This window comes from Mus caroli, unplaced genomic scaffold (genome assembly GCF_978045245.1).
Source record: "Mus caroli unplaced genomic scaffold, Mus_caroli_1 scaffold_16, whole genome shotgun sequence".
In the NCBI taxonomy this organism is placed as follows: domain Eukaryota; kingdom Metazoa; phylum Chordata; class Mammalia; order Rodentia; family Muridae; genus Mus; species Mus caroli.
Window position 1 is genome coordinate 22,391,904 of NW_028227271.1, and position 20,148 is coordinate 22,412,051.

The following is a 20,148-nucleotide window of genomic DNA, read 5'->3' on the forward strand; positions in this document are numbered from 1 at the left end:
ATGTATTGATGGGGCACTGACACTAACTGTGTTGGAGACGTCAGGGGACTGTAGAAAGGCTTCAGCCTCAAGACATGGGTGTGAGCCAACATTTGCTCTTACTGCGACGTTGGGTCTCAGTGTCTCAAGTGGGGAATGGGGCTGATGGCAGATCCTGTCCCACTGGTTATGGTGACGGTTTGGGAGGTGACAGATACAGAGTTCCTGGCATAGGTAATAGTCCAAACATCAAAGGAAAATGCATGACACCATACTGAACCCACCCCACCTCTTGCAAGATACCCGGCATTTCAGTGCTGTGGTGGGAGGCCAGCCATGACAGCTCTGGCTACTGTCTGCAGAGTGAGCCCCTCATTCCTGCAGCCTACTCCTCTCACAATTCCTTACACCCGCACTGCCATACTCCTTCCTGGCCCCCCTGCAAAGGCTCCCCGCCTCCCCCAGCACCAATCTCTCTCCAGTCCTTGAAACAGCACTACCAATGCTCACTCATCGAGTGTTGGCTGGGAGCTAGCTGGATCGCTTCAACAGGTCAGGGGCAGGCTTAACCTGGAAGTACAATTTGGCAGGGACGACAAGGCCATACCTGTTGCCATGCAATGAGGGCCCAGTCCCATGTAGGGGAAGCTGTGGAAGGCAGAAATCTCTGTGGTCTGAGCACAGGCACCACATGGCATGGCCATGATCACATCTGCTGAGTCCCCAGTGGTTAGGCCTTGTCCACCAATTGGCCTCTGCCCCTCCTTACCCCCTAGCCGGTACTGTCCCCAGACACTGGGCAAGTTTTCTCACTGTCCCTCAGCCTTCCCAAGTACACCCTGGGGAGGGTCCTTCAAAGGCACACCTTTGATCCTGTCTGACCCTGTGTTTGATGCCTGAAGAGTGTCCTTTCTTCAGACAGTCAAGATTCCCTACACTGAGCCAGGTGTAGTGCTTGCGTGCCTGTAATCTCCGTACTCGGAGGCTGAGGCAGGAGGATAATGAGTTGGAGGGCAGCCTGACCAACCTCCCTGATGTCCATTACCAGGACCGCCACCCCCTCCCCCCGCTGCAGGCAGAAACACTTCCATATCTATCCTCAGTCCTGACATCCAGCCAACTCATTCACAAACACAGCCTGCAGTCACCTCAAGCATCAATTCCAAGGTGGCTGCACGCGAAGCCAAGAGGTAAAGAAGCCTTGCTTCAGCGATAGGCATGATCTCCACAGCCCAGAGCTGCCCGCCTCTTTGCCCTCTTGTGTGGACTGGCCCTGTGAAATCTCTTACTCTTTCCTCCTCTAGACTAAGAAAACAGATATCGCAAACAAAAACAGCGCCCAGGAAATCGTACATTTTAAGAGTCTGGTGTGTGACAAGCACTTCATCAACAGGCTACTGCAAAATGAGAATCCCTCTGCAGGGTGTTCAGCTCAGCAATGGCTATCTACATAAAATGAGAAAGCTGCCATTTCTGTACCCCAGCCAGACTCACAACTGAGTTAGAGACAGGGCCAGACAGTGCCCAGGCTGCACCTGAAGGCAGCCTCCTGCAGTCAGTAGACAAGGGTAACACTTGAAGTGACCGCTCCTGGCTCTGGGCAGGGGGGCTTGACCTGGGCCTTTAGTTTGGTTGGTTGTTTTGGGTTTATTTATCTATTTCTTTTTAGGATGAGTCTTATTCTGGAGCTCTGACTAGCATAGCACTTGTTATATAGTCCAGACCAGCCCCTGGCTTTGGGTGATCCTCCTGCCTCTGTTTCCCAAGTGCTGAGATGATAGGTATCCTCCACCACAGCCAGCTGAATTTGAAGGGTAAATGGAAGCAGACATGTCAGTGTTGGACAGGAGCTTTCTGGGTGACCACCTGCTCTTGAGTTCTCCTAGCATGATGGATGATGGGCCAGGGCTCATGGCTACCTTTCATCAATCTTGATGGGTATCCCTGGGGTTACAGTCATGAACAGCAGACCAATATTTGAAGGATAACGACACAATGTTCAAATGGTTCATAAGATTTGCAGCCATAGCCGGGCATGATGGGACACGCCTTTGACCCCAGCACTCGGGAGGCAGAGGCGGGTGGGTCTTTGAGTTCAAGGCCAGCCTGGTCTACAAAGTGAGTTCTAGGACAGCCAGGAACCCTGACACACAGGAAACCCTGTCTTGAACAGCAAAAACAAAAAGATATGCAGCCAGCAAGTGGAGACCATTCTAGGACACCAGATCTCAAGTCACCAGTCCCTCCCTCAAAAATGACAAGAGGTGGACCCTTTCAGCTTTGATAGGGTATGTGACATCTGTCCCTAGCCCCAAGGCGGATGTCTGTCCGGCATAATTTCCTGTAGGAAAGTCTCTCTTAGTTCAGTCCCAGGGTCTTCGTGGATCACTGAGGAGTCTCCTGTTGTGTATAAAGGCCTTAGGGTAAAACTAATGAGTAGATTCCATTTCACAAAGCAACAGGGCAGGTAGAGGTTTGGTAGGGCCACCCAAGTGGGCACTGGTTAAAGAGAACCCATGGGCTCTTAATGGTGCTACCACAAGAAAGGTCCAGCAATAAACACTTACTGGGCCCTCAAGCCACTCCTCCCTGTCACAGTGACACTACTGCTAAGAGCCACAGTAATGCACACGAACTCGTGGTGAGAGGCCCAGCTCTGTAAGTGACCCAGGGTAACACCCTGGGCAGAGCCCTGGCTACAAAGGATGGGAACTAGAAAGAGAGGGATCCTCACTGTATCCCCTCTTCCCATTCCCACTTGAACCCAGACAAAGCTGGGGTGGTGAGTCACACCCTTAACCTGGCATTTCAGAAACAGAGGCAGGTAGATCCCTATGAGTTTGAAGCCAGCCTAGTCAACATAGTCCAGGAAAACCAGGACTTCACAGAGACCCTGTCTCAAAAAGAAAAAAAAGCATTCAGAATGCTTTGTGAATTCCGATCACCTGTGGGATAGAAAGCTTGACTACCTGATCCCACTGTGGAAGAGAACTGACTCTTTAAAGTTCTCCCTTGACCGTTACACAACAGTGTGCATCCTGCGTTTATACACACTCATACACACATCATACACACACAGTGGTAATACACATATTATAATGTGTGTGTGTGTGTGTGTATATATATATACACACACACACACACACATATATATATGTATAATATAATATATAATGTATATATTTATGTGTATATTCTATGCCAGGTGTTGTGCACATGCCTATAATCCCAGCTCTGAAAGTAGAGGCAGGAGGACCAGAAGTTTAAGGCCAGACTCAACTACTATATCCACTCTACAGAGAGCCTGATTCTAGGCTGAACTACAATTTGAGATCTTATCTCATTGAACACACAAAAAAAAAAAAACCACCAGAAGCAGCAACAACAACAATAACACAAAACAAGCACAGGACTGAGGGCTGGAGAGATGGCTCAGAGGTTAAGAGCACTGGCTGCTCTTCCAGAGGTCCTGAGTTCAAATCCCAGCTCACAACCATCTGTAATGAGATTTTTTTTTTTCTCCCCAACAGGCAAAATCTGAAATACAAAGTAAGATGACTAACTTGGGACCAACTTAGTAGGGCAGGTAGCAGGTGGGAACCAGGACCCTGAGAGCTCCAGCATACAAAGTCAGGGTTCTGGGTTCAGATCCCAACACTAAGACAGGGGTGGGCGAGGAGAAGGTAAGAATAAGAGTTAATTACCATGACGCAGTTCATTAGTTCAAGAGGCACTGTGCGGGCCTCTGGAAGATCTCGTGGTCCTGGCACAGAGTAAGCTAATGCTGGTAGAATGAATGAACAGTCATTAGCTCGTTTGCCCCACTATTTTACAGATGAATAAATAAAAGAAGATCTGCACCCAGAGAGATGACACTCACAGAAGTGCTTGCACCTGCTGAGGGGCTCCCCTGGGGCCAGGGGGCGGGGCTATCCTGGGCACCTCGCCCCCCCTAAAGCTCCACAACGGCTTCCTAAGGTAGATCCTGTTGGCAGTCCCCACTCTGCAGAGGACATCAGGGTACAGAAAAGCTCACTGCTACATCCACAATGACGGAGTTGGTATATGGAATGCCAACCCTGGCAGCCTGGCCCTTGAGCCTACGCACATCACAGTCACCTTCGCTGTCAAGCAGGCCCAGCTGGAGGACCTGTCCATTGACCACCATGCTCCAATCTCCCCGGGGTTAAAAGGAACTCCAGTTTCTGTCTCCCTTGGGTACAATCCATGACGCCCCTCCCCCAGCCATGACTGCAGTTAAAACAAGAGTTGACTATAGACATCCCCCTGACTCACACAATACCCTAACTCAGCAACCAACTCTCACCTAATTCCGCTTCATGCCTTTAGCCAAGCGGCTTCCCACCCTTGCTGTTGAGGTAGCAGGGTTTTTTAACTTGCCTCTTCCTGGACTCTGGGCCGAATCTGCGCATCTCCCCACCTCTAGGATCCTTCTGCTGTCTCTGTGGGTGGGCTTTTCTCTGTCCAGGCCTCAAGGCCAATGTCTCTGAGACTCCATGGAAGGGACAGTGCCCCTGATTCCTGTGCAGTCCCCAGACGAGCTGCTGCGCTTCATGATCTCATGAGCATGCTGGTGACTCAAGACTCCACCCTCCTGCCAAGTGTACCCCTCCTCTGCAGCAAAGATTTTTCAGCTTCCCCTTCTGGGTGGTGGCACCTGAACATCTGCTGCCCAGGTTATCCATGACCTCTAATGAGAACCCCACAACCCACAGCCAGACCCATGCCTGAGCGGCTGGAGCGATGGCTCAGCAGGTCAGGGAGAGCAGGCAGCTCTTCCAGAAGACCCAATTTCAGTTCCCAGCCCCTCCTTAGTGCTAGCTCCAACTCCAGCTCCAGAGGAATCCATCGCCCTCTTCTGGCCTTTGAAGGCACTGCACACATACTGTGAACAAATCTACATGCAGACAAAACGAAACACTCATACACATAAAATAGAATTAATATTTAAAAAGGCCTATTTCCGTTTGAGGTCAGCCTGGTCTACAGAGTAAGTTCCAGGGTAGCGAAGGCAAAACCCAAAACCAAACCAAACCAAACCAAACCAAACCAAACAAAACAAAAAAACAGCTGGACAGTGGTGGCGCACGCCTTTGATCCCAGCACTTGGGAGGCAGAGGCCGGTGGATTTCTGAGTTCGAGGCCAGCCTGGTCTACAAAGTGAGTTCCAGGATAGCCAGGGCTATACAGAGAAGCCCTGTCTGGGAGAAAAACAACAACAAAAAACAAAAAAACAAAAAACAAAAAAAAACCCAAACAAACAACAACAAAACCCTACACACAATCTTCATGCCCATCCCAGCTGCACTCGGCTTCTTCCCACTAAACACATTCCAGACTGAACGCAGCATCTCCTCCCCTCCTCCCTCCTCCATTCTTTTTTTTAAATTAATTAATTTATTTATTTATTATACGTAAGTACACTGTAGCTGTCTTCAGACGCACCAGAAGAGGGCATCAGATCTCATTACGGGTGGTTGTGAGGACCTTCGGAAGAGCAGTCGGGTGCTCTTACCTACTGAGCCATCTCACCAGCCCTCCCTCCTCCATTCTTGTTTACTGCCCTAGCCAGAGCTCTGACTGTCATCTGGTGTCGTTAGACCCCAGCTTCCGCCACCTTTAACCTCCTAAGCATCTCCTGACGTGTGGCGAAAGCCTCCACAGCTTCCCTCTCTCCAACCACAGGCGTCTCACGGGATGTCACCATCTCTTACCAGTGAGCCCCTACAATCTGCTGCCACTCTGGGGACCAGGGACATCTGTCTAATACATACACCAATGTCATTCCCCTTCTCAAAATCTGTAAATGTACCTGTGTTGAACACACACACACACACACATGCACACACACAGAGTCACTATGTTGTGAGACCTGAATAAGCTATCGAGTAGTGATGTACCTCGCTGGTTCTCTGGTTTTAATATACATCAACTACACAAGACTCCACTGTTAGGGGAAGCTGACTGAAGGGGACTCTTTGTACAATTTTTGCAACTTCTCGAGAATAACAAGCTAAATAAACAAACAAATAAAACTTCCTGTGACACCCTTGCCAAGAGGACAAAGTCCACATTCTTTAGCTGGTGTCTGCAGCACAGCAGGGCCTGCTTGACCTCCCCTGGTCCTGTAGCAAGGCCTGGAAGGTCACACACCAGCAATGGTGACCACCAGGCTGCCTTCTCTGAATGGTCCTCCATACCCAGTGCTTCTTTAAAGCTCAACTGTGATGTATGTCTCTTCTACCAGGCAGCTTCTCTCCCAACTCCACCCAAGCTCACTGCTTTCCCCCACACTGGCACCTTGTGTGGTTGATGTATATTATACCTGTCATAACCGCCATGCTTGTCCTAGCCGATTGCAGTCATGTGTCTGTCCCTGACTCCCCAGTCATAGCTCCTGAAGGCAGAAGCTGCACCTGACTCATCTCTGAGAAGCCCAGAGAAACACTGCTTAGGAGCCAATGGTCAGAGGGGCCCAGGGATCTGAGGACAAGACTGAGTAGGCTGACATTAGTCATCACTTACAGCCTGAAATATCACCTTGTCTTTACAGTACTCTGTAAGAAGGAGCAATTATAGCCCTATTTTGTAGATAAAGAAACAGAAACACAGAGGGGTAAAACAGCCTCCCGGGTTCCCCTGTGAAAGATGACAGAGCTGGAACTCGAACCCTGGAAGCTGGCCCTGGGACCCCGTTTTATCACAGGTCTCCCACAGCCCGTCTTTACCGTGCCCTCACATATACACAACCTCAGGTTTAACTAAAGAGCAGCAGTCCCTCCAGAATGCAGGCTGGCCACATACCACGCCCCTGCCACCCGAGCTTCTGTCACCCCTGAGAACTCTTGGCAGCAGTGGTCCTCGATGGCTTGCCCAGTCAGGGCAGGAAAAGTTTCACTACACCATCCTCAACCCTACCAGCCAGCAATCTGAACCTGCACAATCTCTTGATAAGTGCCTATAGCCTTGAAGTATGTCTGCCTGCTCCCGGCCTCCCTGTCCCATGGACAACAGGGAGGGGCATGATTTATTTCCACAGATCACCATGTCAAATAAGAGCTACAGCAGGGACTATGAATGGAGAAGAGAAAACCCCTCCTGAGAGCTAGCATTCCCCCCAACTATGAACACAGGCAATACACTGTTGGTCATGCCCTTGAGTTACACGTGGCCAGCAACACTGTATTCTTTTATGACCGCATCTCAGTTACTGCAGATAAAAAAAAAAAAGAGAGAGTTCCTGCTTATCACTTCAAATTACAGTAGCTACGCTAGACACAGCGGTAAATGAACACACCTTATCCAATGACCTGATAAAGAAGTCTAGGGCTGGGGAGATAGCTGCTCAGTAAAGTGCTTGCCTAATATGCACAAGGACCCAGAGCCATGGGGAAAAAAAAGGTTGGGCTTACTGGCACACGCTTGTAACCCCAATAATGGGGACGTGGGACAGGCAGAGTCTCATTGAGCTCCAAACCAATGAGCCCCTATCTCAAAAAGCACGCCTTTAATCCCAGCACTTGGGAGGCAGGGGCAGGTGGATTTCTGAGTTCGAGGCCAGCCTGGTCTACAGAGTGAGTTCCAGGACAGCCAGGGCTACACAGAGAAACCCTGTCTCGAAAAAAAACCAAAAAAAAAAAAAAAAAAAGTACATCTAAGCTAGAGAAATGGCTTAGCATGTAAGAGTACGTGTCACTCTAGCAGACGATCGGGATCCGGGTTCGGTTCCCAGCACCCATATGGAATGGGGCCACCCATTCGCAATGACCTGTAACTCCATTTCTGGGGGATCTGGTACCCCTTTTCTGGAGCAGTCACCAGGCACACATGTGGTTCAAACATATACATACATGCAGGCAATCACGCATACACATTAAAAAAAAAAGCAGAGGACTCCCCAGGAATGTCACCCAAGGTTGTCACCTTTCCTCCACATGTATGCATGTACATCAGTACATATATGCAAACACGTGTGTACACACACACTACATGTGTTCAGGTACATATACAAATGTGTGCGCGCACTTGTGCACAAAGTCCATCGGGAGAACAGAACTGTTTTTCCTTGCAATCCCATATATTTTACTGTGATTTAGAAGGCACTGAAACAAAAGGCTCTGTCCAAAAGAATCACTTCTGCCCACAATCATCTCAAAAGTAGGATTTATCATCCCATTGTTCATAGAACAATAAGGCTTAGAGTTGATGGAGGCTGGCCCAAGGCCACACTCTTGCAGAGGAAGGCCAAGCTGCTGGCACCACCCCAGGCCCTACCAAGAAACTAGGTTAAGAAGCGAACGTGAAATAGTATTCACAGGCAGATTTCTCTATGTATTCTTAAATGGCCCAGAGCTCACTATGTAGACCAGGCTGGCCTCGAACTCACAGAGACCCACCTCTTAAAAGCTGTGTTTAAAGGGGTGTGCCACCATGCATGACAACTTGTTATGTTTTTAATACTCATTTTTTTTTTTTTTTTGGTTTTTCGAAACAGGGTTTCTCTATATAGCCCTGGCTGTCCTGGAACTCACTTTGTAGACCAGGCTGGCCTCGAACTCAGAAATCCTCCTGCCTCTGCCTCCCGAGTGCTGGGATTAAAGGCATGCGCCACCACGCTCGGCTTTACTACTCATTTTTTATGATTTTGAGGTATCTGTGTCAGTGTATAGGCATGTGTAAGTGAGCGGCACTGCCTGAGACAGCCAGAGGCAGCTGGAGTCACAGACAGTTTCGCCCCGTGGGCTGCAAACCAAACTTGGGTCCTCTGGAAAACTAGCGGTGCTACTGACCACTGACTGAACTCTCCAGCCCTGACAACTTTTTAATAAAGCTGTCATTTAAGCTTAAAAAGGAAATAAGAGTAGCAAAAGGTCACCTTTGGAAATTGTAAGCAAGCACTGGTGGTAGGAAGTGCCCTTCCAGCACTCGGGAGGCAGAAGCAGGTGGATCTTTGATTTCAAGTCCTGCCTGGTCTACAGAGAGAATTCCAGGCCAGCCAGGGCTACACAGAGAAACCCTGTCTCGAAAAACCAAAGTAGGGCTGGAGTGATAGCTCAGCGGTTAAAAGCACTGGCTGCTCATCCAGAGGTCCTGAGTTCAACTCCCAGCAACCACATGGTGGCTCACAACCACTCATAATAGGATCTGATGCCCTCTACTGGTGTACCTGAAGACATCTACAGTATACTCACATAAAATAAATAAATCTTTAAAAAAAAAAAAAAAAAAAAAAGAAAAACCAAAGTAAGTATATAAATAAAATAATAATAATAATAAATAAACATGAATTGCCCAGAAGTCACCACTCAGAGTGACCCCAATGCCAAACAGTGTTTTCTCGTGCCCTGAGCAGTTAGCCAGTTAGCCCCAGCTAGGGGAGGGATTTCTGATCCATTGTGACACACTGGCTACTCTGGTGCCCAGCGGCAACAGGAAGGCAGGCTATGACAGTGGCCATCGGCCCTGGGATTAAATCCATCACTGTCCCACCATGCTTTGAGTTTTGCTGTTTGTAAGATGGAGCTGGTCATAGCCACGCCGCAGGACTTCCGTGTCTCTCCCAGAACAGGTCAGAATGTATTTTCTGCTGCACTGAGTGCTTCAGACAGCACTGACTTTGCAGTTTCTGGCTAGGCCCTCTTTTGATAAGGGCCATGGCCAACTTGCTATTTTTATTCGACACATAAACAGTGCTCACCTGAAAGGGGCTGTCCTGTCACCAGTACGGGGACACCGTTAATAACCCCCTGCCCTCACAGATCATTTTTTAAAAAAAACTTACTTATTTTACTTTACGTGTGAACTTTTTAAATGCATACATGTATGTGCACCACATGCATGCCTGTTGGGTCCCCCCGAACTGGGGTTATGGATGGCCGTGAGCTACTACTATGTGGGTGATGAGATCCGTACCCAAGTCCTCTGCAAGAGCAGTATGTGTTCTTAACCACTGAGACATCTCTCCAGCCCCCAACCCTCAGAGATCTTCCACAGGTGAGCAAGCAGAAAAACAGGTGACATGTTGGCCTGGGGAGTTGGCTCAGTACATAACAAAGGCACAAGGACTGGAGCCTGATTCCCAAAACCCACATGTAAAAGCTGGTCACAGGGCTGGAGGGCTCTGCAGAGACTCGCTACTCTCGTAGAGAACCAGGTTCAACCCCAGCACCATACAGTGGCTCTCAACAGTCTGTAAGAACAGACCGGGGATCTGATGCATACATGGGATACACTTATATACATGCAAGTGAATTAAGAATGTAAAAAGGCCTCCCAGAGGAGCCACCAGTTCTTTTTTTTTTTTTTTTTAAGATTTATTTATTTATTATATGTAAGTACACTGTAGCTGTCTTCAGACACACGAGAAGAGGGCGTCAGATCTCGTTATGGGTGGTTGTGAGCCACCGTGTGGTTGCTGGGATTTGAACTCCGGACCTTTGGAAGAGCAGTCGAGTGCTCTTACCCACTGAGCCATCTCACCAGCCCGAGCCACCAGTTCTTATGGGTGGCAGTGGGTGGGTTGGGGGTGTCTCTTCTCTCCAGCTGACTAAACATTTCTCTGTACCAGTTAATTTTTCCAACTAATAGAATAAAGGCAGTTTTCTAAAAAAAAGAAGAAGAAGAAGAATGTAAAAAGGCAAGCCAGGCAGTGGTGGCGCACGCCTTTAATCCCAGCACTTGGGAGGCAGAAGCAGGTGAATTTCTGAGTTTGAGGCCAGCCTGGTCTACAGAGTGAGTTTCAGGACAGCCAGGGCTACACAGAGAAACCCTGCCTCGGAAAAAAAACAAAAACAAAAACAAAATAATGTAAAAAGGCTGGGCATAGTGATGCGTGTTTATAATCCCAGAGCTGGGGAGGCTGACGCGTTTGGGTTCCTGGGGCTCCCTGGTCACCCACTCCAGCTTCCTAGGTGAGCTCCAGGACAATGAGATCCTGCCTCAGTAGATGGATGGTTCCTGACGACTAACACATGAGCATTCTCACATATGTACACAGGCTTGCACACGTATGTACATCTGCAAACACGTGAACACACATACTCACACAATGGGTCGGTGTTAAATGCACACGACCAGGCAGGCAGAGGCAAGAGCGAGGAACAAATGGAAATGTGGGCGGCTGGGGAGTGAAGACCCTTCAGAGGCTGTCATATTTGAGGGACGGAAGGACAGAGGACTCGTGTGCACCCAGCTGAAGGCAGAGACCAGCAATGGTCGTGAAGTAGGAACAAGTTATGCAGGTTCAAGGAAAACAAGGGGTAGATAGGAGGTGGGGGAAGCAGGTGTGTGTGTGTGTGTGTGTGTGTGTGTGTGTGTGTGTGCAGGCTGCAGCTTGACCAGAGAGCTACTCAGAAAATTCTAGAAGGTTTCCAGCAGGAGTGACAGGGATCCCCTTACAGGAGCTCCCTTTGGCTGCTGCATGAAAGACGAATGACAAGAGGAATTTGAGAACCCAAGGAGGCGCTCAATACGGGCTGGATTGAGGCAGAGACTGGAGAAGATGCAGGAACATTCTGGAGGTCACTAAGCACTCTTGACATTACCTCACACGCGGTGATCTTCACAGCTTTTGACATCCATCTCAGGACCCTCACACCAAACAGGGGGCAAATGTTACAGGAGCACAGAAAGGGGGATAAAGGCTGAGAACAGTGACAAGAGACTTGTGTGTGCACTGCCAGGGTGCCTGCCGCTGGAGCTGAGAACAAAAGGAAGGTAGGACTCACTGCTCCACCCTGCTCTGTGTCCCTCCGCCTGTAGGGGACAGCACATTATGGGATGCAACAAGAGAACAGCTGCTCCAGGGTAGACCACCACCACCACTGTGGGGCTCACAGGCAGAGACTGCCTCCTGCCTGACAGGGGTACTTCAGAACCTCAAGCTGGCCGGAGGATACAGCTGCTGGCCTCAGAGAACCAGAGACGCTGTTGATCCCTTTCAGAGTCACATTTTAGGCCCAGGAGCCTCTGGGGGTAGAGGAAAACCGACAGCATCCATTGTCTTCTGAAAGCCAGGGACACATCTTTTGAAGGATTGCTGAGATACTGTTAGTGACAGGAAATCAGCCCCTGATGGGAATAACTTAATAAATGACTACATAAATGTTGGTGATAGGAAATACTACCAGTCTGGATAGATAAGAAATGAACTGAGCCGGGCAGTAGGAGAGGCTGAAGCAGGAGGAGTACCAAGAATTTGAGGTCAACCTGGGCTACATTGTAAGTCCAGGCCAGCCTGGGCTATATAGAATGTGATCCTGCCTTTAAAAAAAAAAAAAAAAAAAAAAAAAAGATTTGGGCTGGGGACTGGGAACTGCTCAGTGGCAGTCAGGGGCTCTGGGGTCCATTCTTAGACACCTCCCCAAATAAAAGAAAGAGGCTAAGTAATCCAATGGCATCTTGTATGTGGCAGTTACAGACGTCAGGTTCTCAAAGGGTGCGATTACACACACCTGTCTTGTGCGTATCTTGACTGACTGCCACAAGGTCCCAGGATCCTTCTGTCTCCTGCTCTCCAGGACTGAGATTACAGGGATGCATCGTCACCCCAACCTGTTAGATGTGTGTGCGTGAATTCAGTGATCTCTACAGTGGACGTGGAGTTGCTTTATTCATAGGACACTGTCCTTTGTTACTTCCCTACACTTTAGTGTCTGGGTCTGAAGGAAGGCGTTAGAAGTTCCCTATCTCCCATTATTAGCCCATGTATAAACGGTTTGTCCTAATCTCTCCAATGGACATTCGAGGAAACTGCCCCGATGGTGTTTTTAATTGGATAGTTAAGCTCTTTTTCACCAGGTTAGCATTAAGGTTAGGGTTATGGATAGCCTCAGTGTTAGGGTTACAGTTAATGGTAAAAGTAGGGGTAGAGCTAGGGTCAGTGTTAGGGCTGGGGCTGGAATTGGGGTTGGGTTAGGGGTGTTGGTTGGATTTGGTGTTGATGTAATGGTAACAGTAAGGTAGGGACGGGGGAGGGGTGCACTTGTCTGTCTGTCTTTTTTTAAAGACTTGTTTTATTTGGGGTTAGAGAGTAGCTAATTGGTGAAGAGATGCTAAGTGCTCTTCCAGAGGACCCAAGTTTGATTTCCAGCACCGTATGGCAGCTCACAATCTTCTGCCACTCCAGCTCCTGGGGATTCAATGCCCCCACACCGACAGGCATGCAGGTAAAACACCAACACGTTAAAATTAAGTAAATACATCTTTAAAAGTTAATTTTATCCTTAATTATGTGCAGGTCTGTGGGAAGGTTGTAGGAGCGCAGGTCCTTTAGAAGGGCAACCTTATGCTCTTGACCACCTAGCCATCTCTCTCTGAGCCATTTTTTTTAAAAGATTTATTTATTGTATTTATATGAGTATACTGTTGCTCTCTTCAGACACACCAAAAGAGGGCATTGGATCCCATTACAGATGGTTGTGAGCCACCATGTGGTTGCTGGGATTTGAACTCAAAACCTCTGGAAGAGCAGTCAGTGCTCTTAACCACTGAGCCATCTCTCCAGCCCTCTGACCCATTTTTAAAACACAAAACAAAACACAGAGTCTCCCTCTGTAGATCAGGATGAATGAGATTAAATGAGGAATTCCATCATACCTAGTATACCTAGTACCTTCTCTCTCTCTCTCTCTCTCTCTCTCTCTCTCTCTCTCTCTCTCTCTCCCTCCCTCCCTCCCTCCCTCCCTCCCTCCCTTTCCCTTCCTCCCTCCTTCCCTCCCTCTCTCTTTCCCTCTTTAAGACAATGTCTCTGTGTAGCCCTGGCTGTCCTGGAACTCTTTCTGTAGACCAGGCTGGCCTCGAACTCATGAGATTGGCCTGCCTCTGCCTCTCAAGTGCTGGGACTAAAAGTGTGCGCCACCACTGCCTGACTCCTTTTCTCTACTTTTTAAAGTTTTATTTTAAATTATGTGTATAAGTATCTATGTGTGGGTATGTGCTCCTGACTGCTGGTGCCCATGGAGGCCAGAAGAGGACATTGATCCCCTAGAACTGGAGTTACATGTGGTTGTAAACCTCCCAGCATGGGTGGTGGGATCCAAACTTAGGTCCTCTAAAAGGGCAGCAGATGCTCTAACAAGCGAGCCTCCTCCCAAACCCTGACCTTCCAGCTCTCTCATTTAGCTCTCTGGGATTACTAGCAAACGCCAGCAAACCTCGGGACTCATCAGAACATGCTGGCACATGCCTGAAAACCCAGTGCTTGAGAGCCAGGGTCAGAGGGTCACTGAGAAATTGACACCAACTTGATCTCTATAGCCATGTCCTGGGCTACTTAGTGAGACCCCCCCACCCACCTCAAAATTCACAAAATAATAATAATAAATAAAATTTAAAATTCAAAAGAAAAGAAAAACAAATGCTCTCAGAGCTCGTTTCCAGAAATGGAAACTCAAGTGCAGACCATCAGAGGGCCGGTGGCAACAGAGCCAGACTTCAACTGGAACTCACAGCCATCCCTACACTGTGGCTGTACCAGGTGACACATTACTCAGGCTTTATCTGTCCCTGCTTCTGTCCATCCGTCTCTGCTCACAACGGCCTCTCTCTGGCCTTTCTTATGCTATCTTTCAAGCATTCACATAGAAATTCTTCTAGTAAGACCTTCCACCCCGGGCAAAATAAGCCTGCCTCCTCCACACTGGGGGATAATTCAATTTGACAACATAATGGCTGAATGTGTCCTCCTGGCACGTCCACCACGGCTGGAGGCAGAGGCGGGATCAGAGCCAGTTCCTGTCCATGGGAAGCTCAGGTTAATGGTTCCTATCTGTCTCGTGCCCAAGCTCCAAGCTCTTCCAGAGTGATAATGGAGGCCCCGAAAAGATCCTAAGGACTGGAATTACTCAGATTTCCACACTCGGGACCATGCTGCCTTGTCTGTGGGATGCGGGAACTCTGGCCTTGAGGCACCTGCTAACCTAACCCTCCCCCTGTGAATCTTTATGGCTGTGCCATTTGCCAGTTCCTACTTTTCTGGCCCTTGTTTTTGTTTCCATGATGGTGGAGACGAAGGCAGGAGCACTTTCGACATAACCGTCAGAAAGGCCTGGGTTCAAATTCAGTACAGTGACCTTGGGGTGGCCTCAAAGATCTTGAGTCCCCTAGTATCTTCTTCAGTAAAATGCAGCCACAGGTGGTCACCCTTCACAAACTACAATCAGATAAAATATAAGCAAAAAAATAATGCCAGGCATGGTGGCGCACGCCTTTAATCCCAGCACTCGGGAGGCAGAGGCAGGCAGATTTCTGAGTTCGAGGCCAGCCTGGTCTACAGAGGGAGTTTCAAGACAGCCAGGGCTGCACAGAGAAACCTGGCCTCAAAAGAAACAAAACAATAAATAAAAATTTTAAATATTAAAGAAAAAAATTAAAGACAGACGATGTCAATCGCCCTGCACAGAAATAACAAAAGTTAACCTAAGCCTTCCTTCTGTGTCCTCCACCCTGGCTGAGCGCCCCACTCTTTCATCCCAAGCTCTACCTCCTTCAGGAAACATTCCTCAACATTTCCAGGTGCCATCTTGCCTCCTCTTAGTGCACTAACTGTAGAACTCTTTTTTTTTTTTCCTAAATTCTTAATTTCAGTTTTAAAAGACTAATTGTGTGTGTGCAGATATGTACATGTGTGAGGATGGCCACACCTATGTGCGAGCACAGGTCCCCAGAAGAGAGTACCACGTGTCCGTCTCTACCACTGTCCAACTGTTCATTTTTCGAGACAGGGTTTCTCTGTGTAGCCCTGGCTGTCCTGGAACTCACTCTGTAGACCAGGCTGGCCTTGAACTCAGAAATCCACCTGCCTCTGCCTCCCGAGTGCTGGGATTAAAGGCGTGCGCCACCACACCCGGCCAGCCCGTTTTCTTACTGAATTTCCCTTTCTATTTCCAGCCGACTACCAGGAGCTCAGACTCAGACCTACCTCACAGAAGCTTACCAGAGGGGCTTTGGACTTGCTAGTTTGCACAGGACTCTGGGAAAGGATGAAGATTCAGAGACAGGAAACTACTCAGGAGTCCTGTGGACATTTCCATGCATTCTTCATCTATAAAAGGAAGATTAGAAAACGCCTACACCACGACAGGCAAGATGGTTCGGTGGGCGAGAGTGCTTGCCACCAACCCTGACAACCTGAGTTTGACCCCTGGGACTCACACAGTAGGAGAGAATGGACTCCGGCCAGTTCCGATCACCATACACGTGCCATGACACGTGCACACTCCTTCCCCGTAAGTGCATGGGTATAACATTTTTATTTGTTTAAATTTTATGTGTATGTGGTTGTTTTGCTTGCATATATATTTGTGTACCATGTTGTGTGCCTGGTACCTTCAGAGGCCAGAAGAGGTTTTAGATCCCCTGAAAGTGGAGTTAAGGACTGTTGTGAAGCGAACCTCTACTCTGGAAGAGCAGCAATGTTAACCTCCAAGCCTTCTCTCCAGCCCAGTATATTAAAAAAAAAAAAAAAAAAGAAAAGAAAAAAAAACAAGTAATGAAAAAGTCTACTTGACGTAACTGCTAGGATGAACAGATGAGCTCACATATGTGAAAGGAATTTTGTTATAAACGAACTTTAAAAAGCACTAAGCACCATATATACACACATACTTTCTTCTTTCTTTTTTCCTTTCTTCTTTTTTTTTTTTTTTTTTGGAGGGGTTTGGTTGTTTCGTGTGTTTTGTTTTGAGACAGTTTCTCTGTGTAGCCCTGGATGTCCTGGAAGTTAACTCTGTAGACCAGGCTGGCCTCGAACTCAGAGATCTGCCTGTCTCTGTGTCTGCCTCTCAAGTGCTAGGATGAAAGGTGTGGATCATGCCTAGTTAGGACTTTATTTTTCATTTATGTCTATGTGGTTATGTGCACACGAGAGCAAGTACAGGTAGCGGCAGGAAGAGCATGGGATCCTCTGGAGCTGACATGACAGGCAGCTGTGAGCTGCATGGCATGGGCTCTGGGAACGAACCCAGGTCCTCTGCAAACGTACTTAACCACTGAGTCACGCCCCCCTTTTTTTTCCCTTTAAGACAAGGTTTCAAGTCAGGTATAGCAGGTGGACCTCTGAGTTCGAGGTCAGCCTGGTCTACAAAAGGAGTTCCAGAACAGTCAATACTACCCAGGAAAACCCTATCTTGAAAAAACTAAAAAAAAGAAACAAAACAAAACAAAAAACCCATAAGGTCTCACTATGTAGACCAACTTGGCCTGGAAGACACAACTCTCTTGCCTCTAACTCCTAAGTGCTGGAGGTGTGTATCAGACCTACCACGAGGGCACAGGCACATGGACATACACATATTACACATACATAGACACATATCATTTTAAATGCCTCAAACCCACTGGTGATTGGACTGTCCCATACAGAAGACCCAAGAGATAAGCTCATCCCATTGAACTCAACAGCCATAAATAAATTAAATATTTTTTAAAAAATTCAACAAGACACATTCTGAACTGTCCTACCTAAGTTGGTTATAGCTCACATCAACCATTAAGCAGACGTTATGGCAACCTCAGAACCATAAAGTCACTCTCTCGTCCTGAGATCTCCCTCCTGCAAATGGCGCTTTGGAATCAGATAACTAGTTAGGAAGCCTAGCTCTCTTGTATAAATTTCCAGCAAGATACCCAATTCTCTAGTCTGGAAAACAAGGATGGCTAAATGTCTACCTGGTTTAACTGCCATGACCGGCAGAAGAACCCACATATGTCCAGCTCAGGACACACACACACACACACACACACACCCCTTCTAGAACTTGCTTCACCCAGGTTGGGGCCTAGGATCGCAGCTAGCTTGCAGCAGACTTCGATGGGAAAAAGAACTACGAAAGACATCAGGGAGGGTATGGTTGTATCTGCGGTGGGGGAAGTCTTGGTAGTAGAGGGAAAGATTCTGCTGGAATTTCATGTCCAACATAGCTGCTAAATGTACTATAATTATCGCATTTGTGTAAAAATTCAAGGATCTGCATTCTGTTATTTCCATCAAACTGGATGAACTGCAGGCACTCCGGAAAATGGAAAGAAGTTGGGGGTTCTGATTCTTGTGTCCAAGCACCTAAGTCCTGGCTAACAACCGGGGGCGGGGTGGGGGACGACGACAAAAAAAAAAAAAAAAAAAAAAACAAAACCGCAATCCCCCATCACTTTGCAGCGGTCCCCCAGTTCCCCCACTTGAAGCTCTAGCCCCTTCAGTCCCCAGTCTTCTCCATCAAGGCACTGTTGGCACCCCGGCCACCTATTCTGTCAAGAATGAACTCTTTCTACACGTTCCCACTCCTGCGGTGTGGGGGGGAGGGAGGCTTTGTCTCTGCGAAGGACCCTCAACCCAGGAACTTTACAAACACCTGAACCTGAGGGTTTCTAAGATAGAAAGAAAAAGAGTTATGGATCGCAGAAGGGACCTTCTGTCCGCTGAGGGCAGTGGCGGTGGGGTCGACTCTGCCTCCCCAGGGCCCCCAGCCCTGCCAGGGCGCCCCTCAGTCGCCACAATCCCAGTCCCCGGCAGTCCCCGTGAATCCCCTGCCTGGTTACTGCCCACCCAGGAGGCCTCTGAGCCCAGTGACGGATGCCACGACCGGAAATGCCCTCCTGCTCAGCAGACCCAGACCGCGCCCCCCTTTCCTGCCGCCCCCTCCCCCAGGGCTGGGCCCGCAGGCCCCGGATCCCCGGACTCGCGTGGCCGCGGTAACCGACTGGGACGACCCATCAGCCGGCCATTGTCCCCGGCCCTCGCCGCGGCCCCTCCACCTCTAGGCACTGCGGATTCAAAGCGAATACAAAAGGAAAGGGGGACCCTAACTGCCAGCCTCGGACCACCTCCTTGCAGTGGGATCCGCAAAACATCCGCGCGCACACCCAAACCTCCAGACCCAAGGGAGATTGCCCCACACCACGGAAGAAAAATCCCAAGGCATCCCCTGGGGGCTGCAGTGCAGCCCCAATCTCCCAGGCGGCAGGTGCCCGGCCACACAATAACTTTGAAACTTTGGGGCAGGGGTACGGGAATCTGCAGACAGATTCCTCCCCCCCCCCCAAAAAAAAAAACCCCAGTTCGTGGTAATGGAGGTGCTATTGCTTTATTCTTGCAAAGCCGCCTTTCCAGGTGGCCTGGCCCGGGCTTCCCGCGCCTCCTCCGCGCGCGGCCCTGCCCGGCCCTGCCCGGGCGCCCCAGCCTCGCGCGCCCCAACCTTGCGCGCCGCCGGGGACGCGGTGGCCCGGCCTCTGCCCCGCGGGGCTCCGCCGCGCCAAAGCACTCACCTCGGCCGGGCTGCGCTCCCCGCGGGCCTGCGCCGAGCCCGATAAATGGTATGCTATGACTAGAGGTATGATTACGTTATTATTATTAGTAATAATAAGAGTAAATGCTATTTAATTACGGGCGGCCGCATCCTGCTCCCGGCGCCGCCGCCCGGGCAGCTCGGTCCATGTGGCTCCGGAGCGCTTTACTTTCATTTCCAGCCCCCTCGGCCGGCCGCTCGCGGCAGCACCCGCTGGAGGCTCCGTCTCCCTGCAGCTCTCCCTCCTCGGGTCCTAGAGAGCGCAGCTCCTCCTCGCCTTAGTCGCGCCCGGGGTGGGCGGCGCGGGCTGCGCACCTGGGGGGGAGGGGGGAGTCGGCAAGCCCCCCTTCCCAGTGGAGGGATGCCTGGAATTCACCTTGATTTTCTTTTAAAACTGCTCTTCCTTTTCTGGGATTTCCTTCTAGCAGTTCTGCATTTCTGGGCGGATGCTGGACCGACCTCTGTTTTGTTTTTCCACCCCTCAAACCGAGCGTAAAGCTACACTTGGCTTTCCAGGTGATTTGATGAAGGAAGGCATCTCCAAGCATCTGATCAGGTTGTGCCCTTTCTTTGATAAGGACCTCAATTAGGATCTCCTTTGGCTAGGGTTTCATGTATAGAAAGTTAAAAGCGGGTTGGGGGTGGGGGGGAGGCCGCAGGGGGAAATCAGTGACACTTGTTTAAGAAAGCCTGGCTGATTTTATTCAAGGTAGGGCCATCATGATGAGTTTAGGGACCATTGCAGTGGGGTTTTGCAGTGGTGCTGAGACACTGGGCTCAGCCCTGAATTCAGCATGAGCCGGGAATTTATAGAGCAAGGAGCAAGGCAGGGTCAGCAGACAGAAAACTTAAGGTAAAAGGTGATTGC

The 20,148-nt window shown here is 49.3% G+C and overlaps 1 protein-coding gene across 1 annotated transcript in view; it reads right to left on the reverse strand.

Annotated features, from left to right (window-relative positions):
- The window catches only part of Zc3h7b (zinc finger CCCH-type containing 7B), a 48,527-nt gene extending 28,997 nt beyond the window's left edge, over positions 1-19,530 (reverse strand). The window contains exon 1 of the mRNA XM_021182907.2: positions 19,261-19,530. The gene's annotated coding sequence lies outside the window, so the exon portion shown is untranslated. The remainder of the gene's footprint in view (positions 1-19,260) is intronic.
- Positions 19,531-20,148: the final 618 nt, after the last annotated feature.